A 17,796-nucleotide genomic window follows, 5' to 3' on the forward strand; every position below is an offset into this window, starting at 1 on the left:
CTACTGCAAAGCTGCAGCTCCACTGACTTGTGGGAAAGGAAGGAAGATGACAAGTAAAGAGGGGTACAGTTGGAAACAGCCTCAGCAACAAAGATCAATAGCAGAAGAGATAAAGCATTAGCCGTGTTGGAAAGAGCAACACTCCTTCTTCAGCAGCAAGATGCAAAAGGCTGAGTGGAATAAGCCCCTCACTCAGGTGAACAATCGGAGGATGCACTCAGTAGAGATGTCCAACAGCATCCAATGGCATTTTAAAAAGAGGTCATTAAAAAAAATAATCTCCCATGCAGAAAGGTGATGAAAATTCACGAGCAGTCCTCTGGCACTGCCAGTGCTTCTCATGTACGGCTTGTACAGACCTTTCAAAAGCTGATCAGGCTACTAATGAAAAAAAATATACTGCTTTGGAAGTGATAAGATCAGGTACTGTAAAGTCTTCATACCAAGAGATATTAAACCGTCACAGTAATTTGCATCTGGGGTTTGTTCAAGGCTTGGTGGTGGTTTTTTTTTTTGGTTTGGGTGGTTTTTATGGGGGTGAGGGTGGAGCTGCACTTGCGAAGATTGCACAGAACATAAATGCATACAAAATTTGCTTTTAAAAGCAAGTATATTATCTATCCTTAGGCACTCCAAAACCTCCACTGGCTCCAAAAATACCTACATTCACAAACACTTAATGTGGGCAAGAGGATGAAAGTATCACAGCATAAATCCTGATGAAATATGCATACCAACCCAAGTTGTACCACAACAGCATTGAAAAAAAAGAAAAAAAAAGTCTTATTACAGGTTTTATTTCACATCACCAGTGAAACAATGAAGGTACTTGATTTGATTCTGAGAAAAAACAGTGCCAATCTGAATCATTCCTTGGCAGCCAAATTACAAAATCCTGGCAGCATCTCAGAGTCAGAGTAAAGGGTAACACCAACAAAAGCAAGATGGCACCTCTGGGCTCACCGTTCAACGCATCGGTGCACAGTCGCTCACAGCAATGGCCCAAGAATAAAACACCATCTTCCACTGAGTACAGGCGAACAGCAAACATAACAGACGGCACATGAACCACACCAGTTAATTCGCAGCACGGGCACGCAACTGATCTTGTCTCACATGTAAGATGTGCCGTGCACAGCACCATGCAAGTCAAGAGTTAAGGGCAATCACTGATCCCTGGCCATGAAAGCCAGCAGCTACAGCAGACCACGAGGATATAGCACTCTGTCTGAGATGGATTTCTTGCCCTGCCTAGAGGGCACAACGAGATGTACAGGAGATGGGTTGTGAAGAGCAGCACTAAAGGCTCTCCTCGTTTTCTGGATGAGTAATGAGGAAGGATAATGTTTAGAAAGCGTCAGAAGATCCTGGGAAAATGTGGCATGACTAGCATGGAGGAGAGCACCATCGAATAGAGCACAGTGTCAGGACAAGATCAGGAAACTTGTATTTCACTGCTTCAATAAAAGTCTGTTTTTACCAAGTAACCAACTTCCTTGCGCTCTTAGTTAAGTAAGTTATGAAGAGCAGGCAAAGATGTAAAATATAAATGGCTACACTTACATAAGTAGTAGGCACTGTTATTGCAGATGCTGCGCAGATCATTGATGACAACGGGACTTATGTCCCCTAACAGAGGGCACAAACCTCGGGGTCAGTTAGCAGGTAAGGGAGTTTTATACTAACAACTGTTGCATTTGGATTCACCTTCATGATCCACACTGAAAGAGATACACAAGAAATTGCAGAAATCTCCCTGCTTCAGATACTATTCAGAGGCACAGCAGCTTTAAAACTACGGGTGGTTGGCATCTCCCAGATCTCTCATGAAAACTAACTGCATCTCTACTTAGAAACAGCCTTTCACCTTCAAAGTTAAAACATGGGCTAACAGTGTTTTCAGATCTTCTTTTTACCACTCCGTATTTGCAAAGCAGACTTTGAGGTGGCTTTTAACTGGCAGCCAGACAAAGGAGTTCAGGACGAAGACAATGCTAAGCTGTACGAGCAGCTTGTCTGGGACAGGACACAATGTACAAAGATCCAAGCCATCAGCGTGCAAGTCTTTAAGGGACCCCATGCTACTCTTTCCCTCCATACAGGGCTATAAAGAACAGCAGGGCCCTGCTGCAGCTCCAGAAATAGCAGGCCTGCCCAAAGCATGGGGAAAACCCCAAGCCACACAATCAGCCTGTGGCTGCCTCCTCCCTCATTATTCACAGGCTCAACAGAACTGAAAGTCATCTTCATACCCTAAGAGATTTCTGAGTATGTGTTTTCATATGGAGTGCCAAAAAAAAAAAAAAAAAAAAAGAAAAGAAAAAAAAGAAAACCCCAACTTTTGCTTACCTACTTTGAAAGGGACTTCTAAACAGGAACTCCTCCTATTTCAAAACATGCTTCAAAGCTTTACATAGAGTCAGATTTTTTGGTACAGACCCATGGTTCATCAGAAGAGCAAACTGTACTGCATTACAGTGGAATCTAACAAAATCAGGAAGACAGTATCCATCCTAAACTGAGCCCTAAACAAAGTGTGTGCTCATGCCCACTGTAGATTTTTCCTAATTTTTCTTTGAATCAACAGTAGCATCCACTCATTCTTCCCTTCTTTCCCCTTCCTCTGCAGCTTGTTTCAGATCTAGGTGTCATTACCTCCCCAAGTGAGCAGCCCACGCTCCAGATTAAAGGTCAATAGGCTTGTGAGAAATAAGATAAAACTAGGGCAACGCAGAACCATCACCTAAGAGAAGAGGCAGAATATTTTAGACAACTTTGTGACCAACAGTAAAAACAGCCCAGCCTCGCAATTCTCAGCCAACACCACCAGCCACCTCCTCCTTCCCACCGTTCAAGGGTTTTCAAAAGAAGGAGAACCAACCTGAAAGCATCTTGAGCACTGTAAATAAATTATGTCCCTGTTCATCAATTAGCTCAGACTGCATTGAAGTGAAAGCCACAGCAGGCTCTGTAATCACTCAGCATAAACTCCTCTGACATCACTCCTGCACTGATGGTTTAATTATGCCCACGAAGACTGTTACAGAACATTAAACATCAACAAAAGTCTAAGCCTGCGTTACTTTTTTTCACATATAAATCTAATTCTGAGTGGATTTAGTTTCAAGTAACCTGGAATTATTGGATCAGTTCTTTTCCCACCTTTCCCTCACCAGTAGAAAAAAAGCAGGCTACTGCATACCCAGAAAGTGTTTGCAAATAGTCCCTTTGCTAAAGGGACAGACTTTTATTATACAGGGAGCTATATTTTTTTCAATTAAATATATTTATGGTTTGGGAGAGGGTTATTTATGTAAGCTTAGTAGCTCAGAAAGCAGAACAGGGGCAAAGTGTTCTCCTGTGCTGTGAGGAATTACTCTAGCCTCCCTGGAAAAGCTTTTTCATTTAACTAAAATCCATTCCCTTGCAAACAGTCGGAGCTTCAAAAAGCATAAGCTGTGCAAGAAGAACCATGAAAACAAAGAAACTCTAATGCAGCTGAAAGTTGCTTTGAGTTCTTGTTTTGAATTTGCAAGATTATTTCCTCTTCAGTGCTTACCAGGACCAGAGATACCCGCATCATCTGAAGCAGCCCCCCGTTCCTGTGTTAGAACAGTTGCAGAGGGAGAAGTTTCTTGAGGCTTGCCCAAGTCAGATCTTTGCTATTCTAACCTAAATACTGTACAAACACATGCAGAGGGCTGAACAATGCCATGATTTTGCTAAGGATTTAGGCAGGGTGTGACTAGTTTTGAACAGACAAGCCAATGTCCCCAAAGAAAAGCACATGTCTGGAATTAAAAGAAAAGAAAAGAAAAAAAAAAAACACAATTGAAAACACAGGAGTTAGAAATTATTAAAAAAAAAAAAAAGATTAAGAAATTGAAATCAAAGAGGCACCAAAACTAAGTAGCTGGTGTGATCTTCCTAGTAAATCCTCCTCATCTGGACTGCTTAATACCACTAATCTCAAAGCTTTCTTGCTATAAATAAACTGGGTTTAACTGAGTTAAACTTCCCAGTTTTTAAAAAGTAACTAACTATAACAATATCAACATCATTACCGATAAAAAAAAATTGTTTGCCTGCTAAAGGGATCCTTCCAATTTACAAGAAAAAAAAAATTGTATGTATTGCTAGAACCAAGTAATTTTTACTGCTGGTTATGAGAAGCTGCCCACTATCAAGGGAAAAAGCATCCTTAATCATTTTGAAGTTTAACTGATAACTAAACACTTGTCTCTAGAACTCACCTAGAGGCTTAAAGAGTAACTTCAGTTCTTAGAATTCACTTTTGAACACAGAACTGCAATTTGACTCGATACAGAATTTCATTATGCTCCAGAGAAAGGCTTTTGTCTACTGCCATATGTAAAAGGCCTCCTGAAAAGAGTAAGTGCTATTTTTCTTCAAGTCATTTGCCCAGGCAAAGTACTATGCTACAGGTTTTCTTGTCTAAATATTACATAGCTAAGTATTACCTAGTTATGTTGAAATAAATGCTGTTTTCTGCCCATGTCACGTGCAGGGAGCACTTGATGCAGCACACTTGCTGAACCAAGCACCTGAATTGCCCCTGAATATCTCCTTAATTTGGCACATCACAGGGCATTTCATGGGTTATTAAGACCTGGCTGGGAGTGCTACAACAGCAGGAACTCTGCTGAACCGAAGAGCAGCTTTAGAAACCACACTATTCTCAAGACCAACACAGACTAAAACAAAGAAGCAACTAACAACAACAAAAACACACACCAAAAGAAAGCATCAGAAAACAAACTTTCTAGCAAAGAAAACTGTTAGACTGGCTTTTGCCCCCAGTTCAGGGAAGGCAGTGCAAAATATATCCAGACAAAGTTATGAGAACCAGAGATAACTGCAAGGACGAGTAATAAACAAAGAGTGAAGAGCTGCCGACATAATGGCTGCTTCCTAAAAAGCAATGCTTAAGAAGTATGCAATCTACAACACACAATATACTTACTATGGGATAGTCTGCTGATTAGCTTCCACCCAACACTTCACATAACTAATGCAAAATAAAGGCTCTTAAAAGTATGATACCAAGCAAAGCACATTTAGTAAACGATATTAAAGCCCCAGCACTTTTCATGTGTTTTAAAAGCTACTCAGATAAACCAACCCCCCCCTCCGTGAACTATTGGAACACGAAGACTTCAAACAGCAAAGTAAATCTCTTTAAGACTTTGCTCTTAACTTGCATCAACTATTCTGAATGAGCTGGGCCCCAGCTCAAAGCAGCAGCATGCACCCTGTAGCTCTGATTTTACACCAAGCTGACCTTACCAATGCAAAGCATTCGAGCTGCTCACCTGAACTCAGGTTACCTGTTCCAGCAGAGCTAAACAATCCTCCTCTTGCAGGCAACCAGATCTCCCCCCCCCCACGTTGTGCTTGTGTGATTGCATGGTGGAAAACTCCTTTTTTCCTGGCTCAGTTTGCTGCTGGGCGAGGCAGCTCAGCAGGCTCACTGCACAGTCACACAAGCAGAAGCAAGCCCTTTCGGTGGCAGCAGTGAGTTGTTGGAGCAGCTCGGCTCTGCATTACATATGTTGAAACCATAGCTCAAGTTTCCTAACCTTCCTTTCTATTTTTAACTGGAGTCATTTCGCCAAGCCTCTCCGCCATGCAGGCAGCTGCAGAGAGCATCTGGAGACAACTGAGCACTCCATCAGGCCAGTTTTCCTGGCAAACTTTTACTATGGCCCTGCAGCAAGCACACAAGGGGCAGTGGATATGCTCTCAAGTGCTGCCTCAGAACACACAGCTCAAGATAGCAGAAACCAGGCTTTCTTCCCTTCCCCTGTCTTCCAGGTCCCCTGTCCAAGACAGCTGTTACTGAACACAGTAACAGTGTGACTGAGTAACACTGAGTAACTGAGTGTTATTGAGTGTGGCTACCTGCTTATCCAAAGGACTTATCGAAGCACTCTCCTGGCCTCCTGCTGCAGCTCACATAAACCAGATGAAATCCCAATGGGCGCCTCTTGTCCTTAAAAGTCAAAGGAGAAAGGTGCGTGTATTAATTCAGAGGTGCTGGAGACTCGCTTGGCGGGGGGACATGTGAACACGTGGCAAAGAGGAGAGCAAGGGACTTTTCTCCTTTGTGAAGCAGCTCCTAAGGCAGCCACAGTCCCAGCAAGGAGGTAACCCTAGGTTTGAATTTATCTCCTCCTCCAAGCAGCTGGTATTACATCCAACACACACAAACAGTGACCCCTGCATTCTCCCCTCATGTGGTGGGACAGCTTTAAAAAGACCTGCTTTAGAAGGACAGCGTGCAGCCACCCCATAAAGTTAGCCAAGCAAAAAGGCACTTTCCTGTGCAGCAAGAGCAGTTTTGAACCTTTGCAGCTGAAGGCAAGCCGGGATACAGAACACAGGCTGTGCAAAGCTTTTAGCCATGTGGAACAGCATGGAGCAGGCTTTTTGCTTTGGGTTGTTTTTAAGTGAGGCCCAGGTTTCTGAGCTGGTCTTTGAGAAGTCTTATTAGGGCCAGGTGGAGAAAAGTGGAAATCTCCTTGTACAACCAGACTGATCCTTGGCGTGAGAAAGCTGGGTTGTGAGTTCAACACCTGGAAGGGACACAGCTTGGGAGTGTGAGGAAAAACTACCATGTCAATGCAGGGAGCTTCAGAGCTTAGTTGTGAGCTTGCAGTCCTGCTTTTGAATGCAGGCAACGAGAGCAGATTAAGTCCTTCCTGAACTAAACCCTCTTTCTTTCGTTCTAGCAGCTGCAAACATCACAAAGGAGGCTACTTTTACTCTCCTCCACATAATGTGTTTTCATATGTTACATACTACCCATACTTCAAGTTATTTGATCAAAATAAGCTTACTGGAAATGTGATCAACCGGATTTAAAGCAAATGCAGACAAAACATAATAGATAAGTAGTAACAAATGCGTTGAAGAAATCTTTCTTAAATGCCTGCAAAACAGAAGTCAGACAAGACTCTGGTGTGGAGTTAAGCATGGCAAGGCACAGCATCTTCACAGCGCAAAGTAATACATTCAAATCACAGTCCACCGGGTTTCCAGGAAACAAAGCCACTCATCAAATCAGCTGATCAGCCATTAGCCCATTTAAAATTAAACTTCATTAATGAGTTACAGTACTTACGGGCAGCTGAGTAATGCCACTGTGGCAGAAGCTGATTGGATTCATCAGCTGCCGTGGAGCTGCTCTTGCCAGAGGGGAGAAACCCTGCCATGAGCACAGCAGCCCACTTCCAGGCCAGTGGGTTCAAGAACCTGTTCCCCACTATCCACAACAGCAACAGGCACAGAGCACTTGGCTGTTTGTGGATAACCACGCATCTTTGATACCGTTTGCTGCAAAACTCTTCATGGCCTCAAGCTATTTCAACAAACAGGGAGTGAAACACTGACTTCTCTCTACACCCAAACCTATAGAGCGCTAATTTCTTGCTCAGGGGCCTTAAAAGCATTGCCCACCTATGGCTCTCACAGCACAACTGCAATGGATGAACTAATCTGGCTGAGAAGCCTGGAATGCTGTGGTTCCACCCCCCACCCCGTCTCCCTCTCCTGGTATCAGCTTGAGATGCTCCCACAGGCAAGGGCTGGATTCTGCATGCAGAGGGGAGGAGGTTTCTCTCCCATACTTAACTCCACAGCACCAGTACAGAAGACGTGCCAGCAAGCAACCCACAAGCTAAATAAAGAACTGCAAATAACTTCGCTTACCTCCTGGAATAAGGGAATTTTAGGGATCAGAAACCTCTTCAGCAGCATTTACTGGGACCTTTTGTTAATGATTCACTTGACAGTGCTTTAAGCTGGTATTTGGTAAGACCATGTTTTGTCATCGCCTGCCTTCCTGCCTCAGTCTGCACAACCAAATCAACCCCACAAATGAAGCAGGCACAGCATCACTTGAGGTTTTTACCAGAAAAGAGTGCCTCAGAACTTGCTTATTCCATCCTAGTTTAAAGGTACAGTGTATATGTCTGTATGTGTGTGTGTGTGTGTGTGTGTGTGTATGCACACAAAAAAAAAAAAATCAATGCCTGGAGTACCTGTTCAGTGTGTAAACACATTTATACACACACAGACGAACTACTCCAGGCACAGTGTTTTAGTTTCTTTCTCAAAAGCCAAGTTCAAAGAAAAACGTTCAATTCATCACTATAAACCTATTAGAAAGCTTACCGATTAAACCTCTCCATCCAAAAGAGGTTTGAGATGAGAAGGGGCGGTTGTGTCAAAAACATGAATAGGATCATCCACCGCAGAAAGGCTCGGTATCCATTTAAGACACAGCTTATGGACTGCTGGCTGACAGGTAGCACGAAACCTGCCCTCCTCCATGCTGCCACCATGCTCCACTCACGGCTACCCAGCAGCAGGAGCACCACAGGCATCTGGGCTGCCAGGCATGGGGAGCCCCGCACCGCCTCGCCTCCAAGTCATTTTGCTAAAGACCCAAGAAATTCCTCTGCCAACTCAAAGGAGTCAGCGCTGGGAGGAAGGATTCCTTTCCCAATATATACCAGATGTTAAGCCCTACCCTTAAAAAAAAAAAAAAAAAAAAGCTCCTACTACTTTGTTAAAGCAAAGCAACCAGAAACCCACAGCCCATCAGTTCTTTTCCCTAACAAATGCTACAATGCCTTCACCATCAGCTCCTATAAAGCCCAAAGCAGCCCACAGGTTTGTCACTAATCTTCAGACTCCAGTGAGGAAAGGGACTGCGAGAAGGTTCTGGTGAAGGACTCTGAACATCAACCTACATTTTCAAAAAGGCATCAGGATGCCTTGCTTCCAGCAGTCCTTTAGTACCAAAGCACTCCACAGATCCATCTGCCCAACCTCATCCCACTTCCTTAGAGGGATTCTGAGTGGAATTACCTGCAGGCTTCTTAGATTAAATCCTATCAGCACCAGTTCTGTAGATTTCTCCCACTGAGCATACATGAGACGAATCCAAGGACTAATTAGAAGACACAGTCCAGGCCACGTTGTCTAAGTGACACCCACGTCTACCTTGGGCCAACACACACCTAATGGGACAGAGGCCAACGTAATAAATCACTTCTGACAAAAAATGCGCTCATATTTGACAAAAATGCTCTTTATTACTCCTGTAGATCCTATCTGTGCATGTTTAATTTTCCTGGCAGCCCACAGCTGTACAGGTTCAGAGACCTGAGGGCACATAGCAAAGCCAGCCCTGTTTTCCCATGAATGAGGTTGGGCCAGAGGGAAAAGAGAGGACAGTTTGGCAAGTATTGCAAGTAATTAAAAGTGAGCTTTGGGAACACCTTTTATACATGTTTAATCCTTACACATTTAAATAGTGTATGTGTCCAGGCAGATACAGCTTAATACCATGTGCAGCCCTAAACAAATAAAAAGAAATACACTTAATGAACTTTTCCAAAGTACTTGCAAAGGGAGGTGGGGGGTGTTGTTTTTTTTTTAAAAAAAAAAAAAAATTTTCTTTTCCCCTCTCCTATATACTTTGGCCAGGACATATTTAGGCAAAGGACTAAAACAGAGGACAGCCTGAAGTGGTTACACCATTTTCCTTCTATAGGACTACACATCTGTGAGTAATGTTTTCAGTTAAAGCGGCTGTTGCTCTGCTTTACCTCTACCTTCCCACACTGTGCTTCAAGACGAGGACAATGATCACTATAAAAATGCCTGAAGATAGACAGCCACAGAGTATGGGGCTACTTGCTTCTTTTCTAATCAGCACGCAACATGTGTTACAGAACACTTGATTTGAGGTTGATTGCTGACACTTCAAAGAAATAATTACTACCAAGTTTCAGCACTGATGTTTCTTCATAATACAATTAGTACGTGCACTGGCTAGAGAGCATCCTTTCAGAAGCTTTGACAAGGAAAGCCCTTCCTTGGCCCAAAAGGTTATATCTGCCCAAGTCTTAAAAGCAAAAAGTCAGAGTAAGATTATATTGATGTGGGATGAGCATGCTGATGACCACCACACCACTTGAAATACAAGGAATCTGCAAGCTTACAGAGGTGTGACATTCATCATCACGGAGCTACCTCCAGCTGAGCTGAAGGGAACAAAAAGCAGAGCTGTAACAATGCTTTTGTGCAAAAACAGGAAAGGAAGACTGAGTAGCCTAACCCAGAGATAAGAAGAGAAACAAAAACAAAACCTAAAAAAAGCAACTGAAAAAAATGAAGTAGCTTTACCTTCTCACACCTCTGAAGGAAGGTAAGTCATAGAACAGGCAACAGTTTTTAAAGCAAAGCATTCCTCTCCCCTTAAATTGCTAAACAGCACTCCTTCCAAAGCAGAGCTTTAATGAAGGAGCTACACTCTTGCCTTTTCAGGAAGCGTTTTACATGGCCCAGCATGATGGCACATTTCTTGCTGGCTGCCGATGGCTGATACCAGCACAATGCAAAAGCTGGTGTGAGTTCAAAGCCTGATCCCTTATTTCTAGGATCAACACCTACTAAAGGTCACATTCAGATCACTACACTTAAACAATATAAATCCCTACATTCACCACACATACTCCACAGAGAAAGTATCCCAAAAACCTTTTAAGCACTCTTTCCCCCCTTGAGTAATCCGATTCTGGTCACTGATGCAACATATCAGCAAAAACATGCCATACGACCATTAAAAGAAAACAACCAACCAAACAGCTCTGTTTGCTTCAAAACACTTAAAAGTGAGTCCTCACGTTATTGTTGAATGCACTGTTTTAATGATTTGGAACATAAAGCCCATTCACTTCAAGACAAACCTTTTTGCTTTTAACTACTGTGTGACTAGGTGCTTATTTGAAATGAAGTACCAACTACTGCACTGAATTACTGTTTGCTATGAGAACCAAATCCCCTCCTTCATTCAGCATTTAGTATCACGATATGCTGAACAACCTACACCACTTTAAAATTGGTGTTTACTACTCCACTTCAACACTTTCACCTTCAAATGAAGTGACCTAGTTTATAGTAAACTCACTGTGCAATCCATAACACAGATCTCTCCAGAATTGCTGTGAATGCAACAAGTCTTGTGTCCTCAACCTTATTACTTCTTCTAGCTCCGAGCTGTTTTTTAAACCACTTTTCCTACACTGAAATGCCTTTGTAAAGAAAATACAGAGTTGAGGATGTGGGTAAGTTTTTAACAGCTTTAACGGATGATCTTTCAGCACATTTGCTTTATGACCCAGAAATGAAGCATGTTTTATTAATAAGGTCAAATCCTCATCTCTAGAAGCAATCTGTTCTGGCCATCAGTTTTCCACCCTTCTGAGGGTTTTCAACCAGTGGATGTGTGTATTTCTGTTTGATATAATGTGATCTTAAACAGGTCTGTAGCAAAAAAAAAAGTGTAGTGGACAAAAAAAAAAAAACACACTAAACTCAGTAGTAAATATGATATAGAGGAAAACCCAAGACTATTTCTTCTGTATTAAGGCATTAACAGCCATTACATCTTCTGTGTGCAAAGCAGCTGGGTGGACATTTGCTTTTGAAACCGAAGAAATCTCATTAAATTTACCTTAATGGGGTTCTGATATACACTAGAAGCATTAATAAATACTTAAAATTCTATTAAGTCAACCTTTTAAACTAACTTCCAGAAATGCTGGGTTAAGTATTTAGGCGTATCAGACACCAAGGGTGTTCCTGGAATTCTGTGAAACCCTCATCAGCTCCAGCAACTGAGTTTCCAGAGAGGAACACTGTGTCATTCGTGTGACTCACAGACCAACGTCCGGACGAAAACACATTTCTGTTTAGGGGTTTTTATTATTTATTTATTTTAAAAAAAAGCCACTACCTGTTTTTAGGCCAAACCATGATACCCAAACAAGAAATCTTTCCTCCAAAGGAGCCAATTTCAGCCTCCTTGAATACGTGTGGAAGAGCAAAGGTTTATTTTAAAATCACTAGCAAAAACGACGATTACACACAGCCTGCCAGCAAACCAGAGTCATCTGAAAACTCAGCTGAAAGCCTCCCCTGCTGCTCCTCTTTCAGAAGTCCATTAGGAAATCTGTCACGCTTTTGTATTTTAACACGTGATTGTACTTTGACCCTATGCCAGTTTTGCAACCTCCTGATGCTGCAGCTGGCCGATCTGTTCCAGGCAGCTCCCGGCTCACCCCCTGCACCCAGCCCTGCACACAGTCACGGGACTCCAATGAATTGCGACAGCTCTGGGAAATCACAAGTGCCCCAGCACCCTGTGTGCTCCCTGTGCCTGCCAGCTGTAAAAAGGTTTGCAGAAACACCAACAGGATCTGCATGATACCAGAGGAGGTCCTCCAGGAGATGAGACTTTTCACTGCAGATGAAGCCAGTACATCGTCCCAGCTGTGCAAACAGCCTGGATCTCGCTCAAGCCTCATCTAACTGGAAGTATCTTTGCGGACATGTTCATCCCATGTGAAACACCACGGTCACATGTTAGACTGTCAGTGAAACACCTTTATTTTCTGAGGTGGCTCTGCCATTAGGCACTGGAACGGTGTGGTGGAGTGCAACTCCCAGAGCCGCTTTGGAAGGCGATCCAAGCAAGCCAAGGTGGCACACCGTGTTCCTGCCATTCGCCTTCACATCAGAGGTGCATGAAGAGGCACCTGGCTCAACGCAAGCGTTCAATACCAACGCTGTTGTGTTGCAACCCAGGAGAGTGAAGCTTTCAGTAAAGTGACACAGGACAAGCTGCTCTTTTCAAACTCCCCACTGCAACCAGCATTTTTCACGTGGCAGGCAGTTTTCCACACGTGGCTCTGTCCCACATCCAGCTGCAGTGTTCCCTGCCTATGGAGTGCCACTCCTTTTCCCTATCCACGTACTCTTTTCTTCTCAGAAGTATCATTATCCAGGTGTGTCCAAATCCTTTGGCTAAGGAAGTCATCACCTAAGAACATTAAGTTGGTTGTAGCTCTTCTAAAACCAAAATTTCAACCCAAGGGCCTATGCTTATAGGCACGCCAAATTTTGTGTGCCTAAACCAAAAGAGCATTTCTTCACCAAATACCATTACAGGACACGGACAGATCTTTCCACAAAGAGTTCATTCTTTTGTTATTTACCCTACATCTTGCTACAACAGTGCTGCTTTTGTACACCTGTAGTCTGACAGATGTAGTCAGACCTGTGCTCTGACTTCTTTAAAGCCTTGGACAGAGCAAGTATATACTGCTTGCCTGCTTTGAAACATGGCATATAACAATGAATGTCAGCTGCTGCTGCCATCCAAGGGAGAAATAACGAGCCTTTCAGAAAAACACCCTCACTGATCTAAAGCAAGGCTGGCTGAATATAGCAAGTCACTAATTTATTATGCATAAACAGAGACAATGTGTCCATACTTGGGCTTATGCAGAGCGTTGCAAGGCAAATGATTTTCCTTTCAGAAAATAAAGGAGTTCATACTGAAAGCACATTTCATTAATGCACAGAACCGCCAGATTGTCAGCCTGCCGCCCAGCAATCCCTATTTTTTTTTTGTAGCAGTGAGATTTGAAACAGTACTAATGCTGATCTCCACACAAAGAAGGAGCAGAGAAGTGAGAGAGGAATATTTCATTTCTTCCCATTTCTTCTGTTCTTCAGCAGCAGAACTTCACCCTTCCACAAATACCAACTTCACACTCTGCAGATGCTATCTCTTGCCATTCAGAGGAGTTTCTTATTAACCTAGAAAACCCAAATAGACTTTCCCGTACCAGTGAAATTTGCATCTTAAAACAAAACAAAAAAGGCAAGAGTTAATGGGTGACTGCATTTTGTGCCAGAGGTCAATGACAGGGCTTCTGGGTGTGGAAAGGGCTTTTTTCCTGTCAATGATAAACCAGCTCAGTCTCACATCCTGAGTATTGTTTGCATACCATTAAGAGCCGCACTGGACACAAACCAGAGAGAAATCCAACTCCTTGCCCTGCGATGTATTTCTGAGGCACGTCACTGGGGTGATTAAACTCTCCCAAACATACAACCTGGACCTGCTGTTCATGCAGCAAGCATCTTCTCTCTCATGCCCAGGCAGCAGAATGTGGAGGCCACACACCCCACTTAAAGACTCTGAAGATGACATAGCCAGATGCCTCCAGCTCTTTTTTTTTTTTTTCCCCCAGCATAACCAAAACTAAACATTCACAAGTTAAACTGCACTGACTCAGACATACCCGTCTATCCAATGACTTATTAATAAAAATGAGGTGGATTAATACTGCAAAGCAGGACTTCAGTTATCCACTTCCTCCATCCCAAGGGCAAAGGGAATAACACAACAGAAGCCATAAGGAGCTGTAACATGGCACACTGTTATATACCCAGTATTCTGTGTTGTGGAGCAGCCATTAGCAGAGCTTCACAGATGGGCAAGCTGTGTGATGCCATCACCCTATGCATGGCCTCTTCACACAGCTTCTCCCCAGCATGCTGCAAGTGCCAAAAGCTTACCTGGGTTCAAGGGATGATCAGATGAATGCAGATGAATGAAGACGAAAATACAATGCTCAGCAAGCCTGATTCATTAATCACAGAAGGTTGAAAGAGCTTATTAGAGAGGTGTGTTTCTGGCCCTTTATGCTCCTCCCCAGAAAGGGCAAATTCAGCAGTGCTGCCATAGGCACAACACAGGCTGTTTCTGGCATAACTCAAAACCCAGCTGTACTTACATCTCTGCCAATGGCCAGAGTGAGATAAAGGTGTTCCCAGTTCCTATTCTTGCACACTGGCCTGCTATATCTTGCTTTTATAGCCTTGACTGCTGCTTGCTGCTTTGAGTTCTGCTTAAGTGCAGCATCGATTTCTAAATCTCAGGGAGCTAGGTATTTGAGCATGATGAATGTGCATAGGTTTGATTCGCATGTAGCAGATTTTGTTTCATCTTGCTTTCTATTAGTACTGTTAGCTATAATGGCCAAGAATAGCTCTACAGCCTGTATACAGCCTTACTTGACAAACTACTATCATTTTATCAATCTTAAAAAAAACACACAAAACCCATAAATATACTACGCTATATGCACAGAGTAGCTAATGCTAAATCAAGCCATGCTAACATACCTTTCCCCTTGCATGCACGAAGTACATTCTGGATGGCATTTGTGCCTTTTTTTTTTTTTTTTTTTTTAACACCAATTAGAATGGAAAGACCACACTCACATTTTTCAAACATTTACCAGATCTCTTCTATGCCACACAACAAACCATCATGCCATTCTGAACTCACTATTAATCCTGCAAGTCCCTGTGTGATCAAAATGGAGACAAGGAGAATCATTCTTCTTGACACCCTGCGGTCTCTCAAGTATTTCCCAGTGAAATCCAAAAAACTGGATAATTGGATCAAGCTGATCCTGCCCAACTGGGTGAGGTAGATGTAAATAAACTGAACCCCACCACCCTTCCCATGCTCTTGGAAACTCAATTTACAGGAAATGCCCATTTATTTTTAAAGTTCATAACTCCTCCCAAAGGATGACACTACTTCAATGCTGCATGCTATGATTTCCTAGAGTAAAAGGAGATTATTTTTTCCCCATCCACACTAGAGAGGCCTAATCCAAAACAATATTTCCGCAGACCTTCTACTGACAGTTAAACACTGTGTTTCATAAAAATCCCAGTCAAAGGTTTCACCCCTACAACTACAGCTCACAAAAAGCAATTCTATAATGAGTTGAAAATATCTAATTCAGAAGGGTAAAGGTACATATCTGAGCTTTCTGAAGAGGTGGGCTTACTTTCTTGTCTTGTTTATTTGTGTAGCAGTAGTACAGTTGCTGTGTGGTCTGCTTTTCCACAAAACTGCAATGCTTAGACATACCCAACCCCATACCCTATTACCGTCTTCTACAGCTCACAAGTACCAAAAGGTAGCAAACGCCATTTAAAACACCAGTAAACACACACCTAAACCAAAAGCAAGCTGTGGGATTTTGCAAACTATCCTTAGGAGCGGAAGTAGAGACTATTCAGTCTATAGAGAGTTTTCATAAAAATGGAACAGTCCTGGGAAGTTCTGCAGTGCCTAGAATACCAACAAGGAGTTAAAATTCAGTTTTACAGTAATGAAATCACTTCCCTAATGTTTTTTGGAGGGGGAAAACAAAAAACCTCCTCCCTGCCCCCCATACAAATTACAGCAAGTTTAGTTTGCTGCTGCAGCCCTCACATATACAGGAGATAGGACAGGCAATCCCTGAGCAATGACGACTACATCCAATCGTGATATGAGCAAATTCTGCTGGATTGTCAAAGCATCCCCGTCCCCAAGCCAAAAGGCTTTAATCAACTTTGAATCACAGATCCTTTCTAAAACAGCGTGATCGTGTTTAATGATAGCCTACCCCCCAAAAAAAAAACAAAAAAAAAAAACAAAAAAAAACAGAAGCACACATGATTGAAGTTAAGGGTTCTGTAGGGCATTTGTTACCAGATTAGCTAACCTGCAAAAGGCCCTTTACCTTCACAAGCTTACTGTCCTTCCAAGGTGGTGATAATTTGCCACTTGTCGGGTGCTGCATTCTTGTTAAGAGCAGAAGAAGGAACACTGTCTTGCATGTTTGGTTTTGGTTTGGCTCAGATGCAGAGATTTCTTCCAAAGAAAACACTGCAACATCACAGGGCGCATATATAAACGTGTGCACGTGCACATACCCACCAGAGGAGAAGAAATATAGCCCTCATGTAGATGTTCAGTTATGTTAGCAAGGACGTAAGGAGGGGAGAATACAAGACAGAAAGTCCTTATTTTTCTACAGCTACATGCACGGTGCTGACTTAAACACAAGCCAGGCTGAATGCTCCAAGATAAATATTGCATCTATCCAATCATGTCATATTCCTGACTGTTGCACGAAGACGTGCTATTGCTGCTTGGGACAAACTGCCACCTTGGTAGTTTACAAACATTTTCGCATGTCCAAATCAAATTTCAGGAAAGCCAACCTCACCTGAGACACCTGAAGGTGTGTGAGCAGATAAGGAAGCATCTGCAGGGCATTACAGGGAGAGCTCTCACGCTGTTCCTGGAAGCTGTACACCTGGGTACTGCTCTGAAGCACCCAAACACTACTGCATACAGCATGGGGAGGTCAGCCAGCACTTCCATAAATCCAATTTCTGAGACCATGGAGACATGGTGGGGTAGTTACCATGACTGGATGAACATCTGGATGCATAGAGGTTGTTTAGGAAGAGAAAGACAAGCTCTTGAGGGGACTTCCACCACCACAGTATCTACTGGAGGAACAACACAGCAGAGCACAAGCAATTGAGGAGGTTTCTGTGTGCACTGGTGACAAATTCCTAACACAGGTAGATCAGGGAGCCAACAAGGAGAGGTGCTCTGTGGGACCTCATGCTTGCTTTCAGGAGAACAGACTTCAGCATCTTCAGGAATCTGCTTCAAAGTATCCTAGGGGGTACTTTGTGGGACTTGTACCCAGGGGATACCAGTCACTAGTGGTCTACCCAGGGATTGACACGAGACTGACACGAGAACTAATACTGTTTACCTCTTCAGCAATGACCTGGAAGATGGGCAAACTTTATCCCCAGCAAGTTTGCAGATGACAAAACAGGGATGAGTGGCCAAAACACCAGATAGTGCTATTTGGATGTACCTTGACAGTCTGCAGCAAAGGACAGGGAGGAACCTAATGAAGTTCAAATGAATGAAAATGTCTTTCACCTGGGGAAGGGTAACTCCATGCACCAGTACATGCTGGGGTCGATGGACTGCACAGAATTACCAGAGCATGCCCAGCAAGTGGCTGTAACGAT

At 43.1% G+C, this 17,796-nt stretch overlaps 1 protein-coding gene across 4 annotated transcripts in view; it reads right to left on the reverse strand.

Moving 5' to 3' along the window:
- SGMS1 (sphingomyelin synthase 1) overlaps positions 1-17,796 on the reverse strand; it is an 85,009-nt gene that overhangs the window by 26,085 nt on the left and 41,128 nt on the right. The window contains exon 1 of one of the 4 annotated variants that reach the window (XM_032191517.1): positions 5,334-5,394. The exons of the other annotated variants lie outside the window; for them this stretch is intronic. The gene's annotated coding sequence lies outside the window, so the exon portion shown is untranslated. Of the gene's footprint in view, positions 1-5,333; positions 5,395-17,796 lie in introns of those variants that run through there. 4 annotated transcript variants of the gene reach the window in all.

The sequence above is a fragment of the Aythya fuligula genome, chromosome 7, assembly GCF_009819795.1.
Source record: "Aythya fuligula isolate bAytFul2 chromosome 7, bAytFul2.pri, whole genome shotgun sequence".
NCBI lineage: Eukaryota > Metazoa > Chordata > Aves > Anseriformes > Anatidae > Aythya > Aythya fuligula.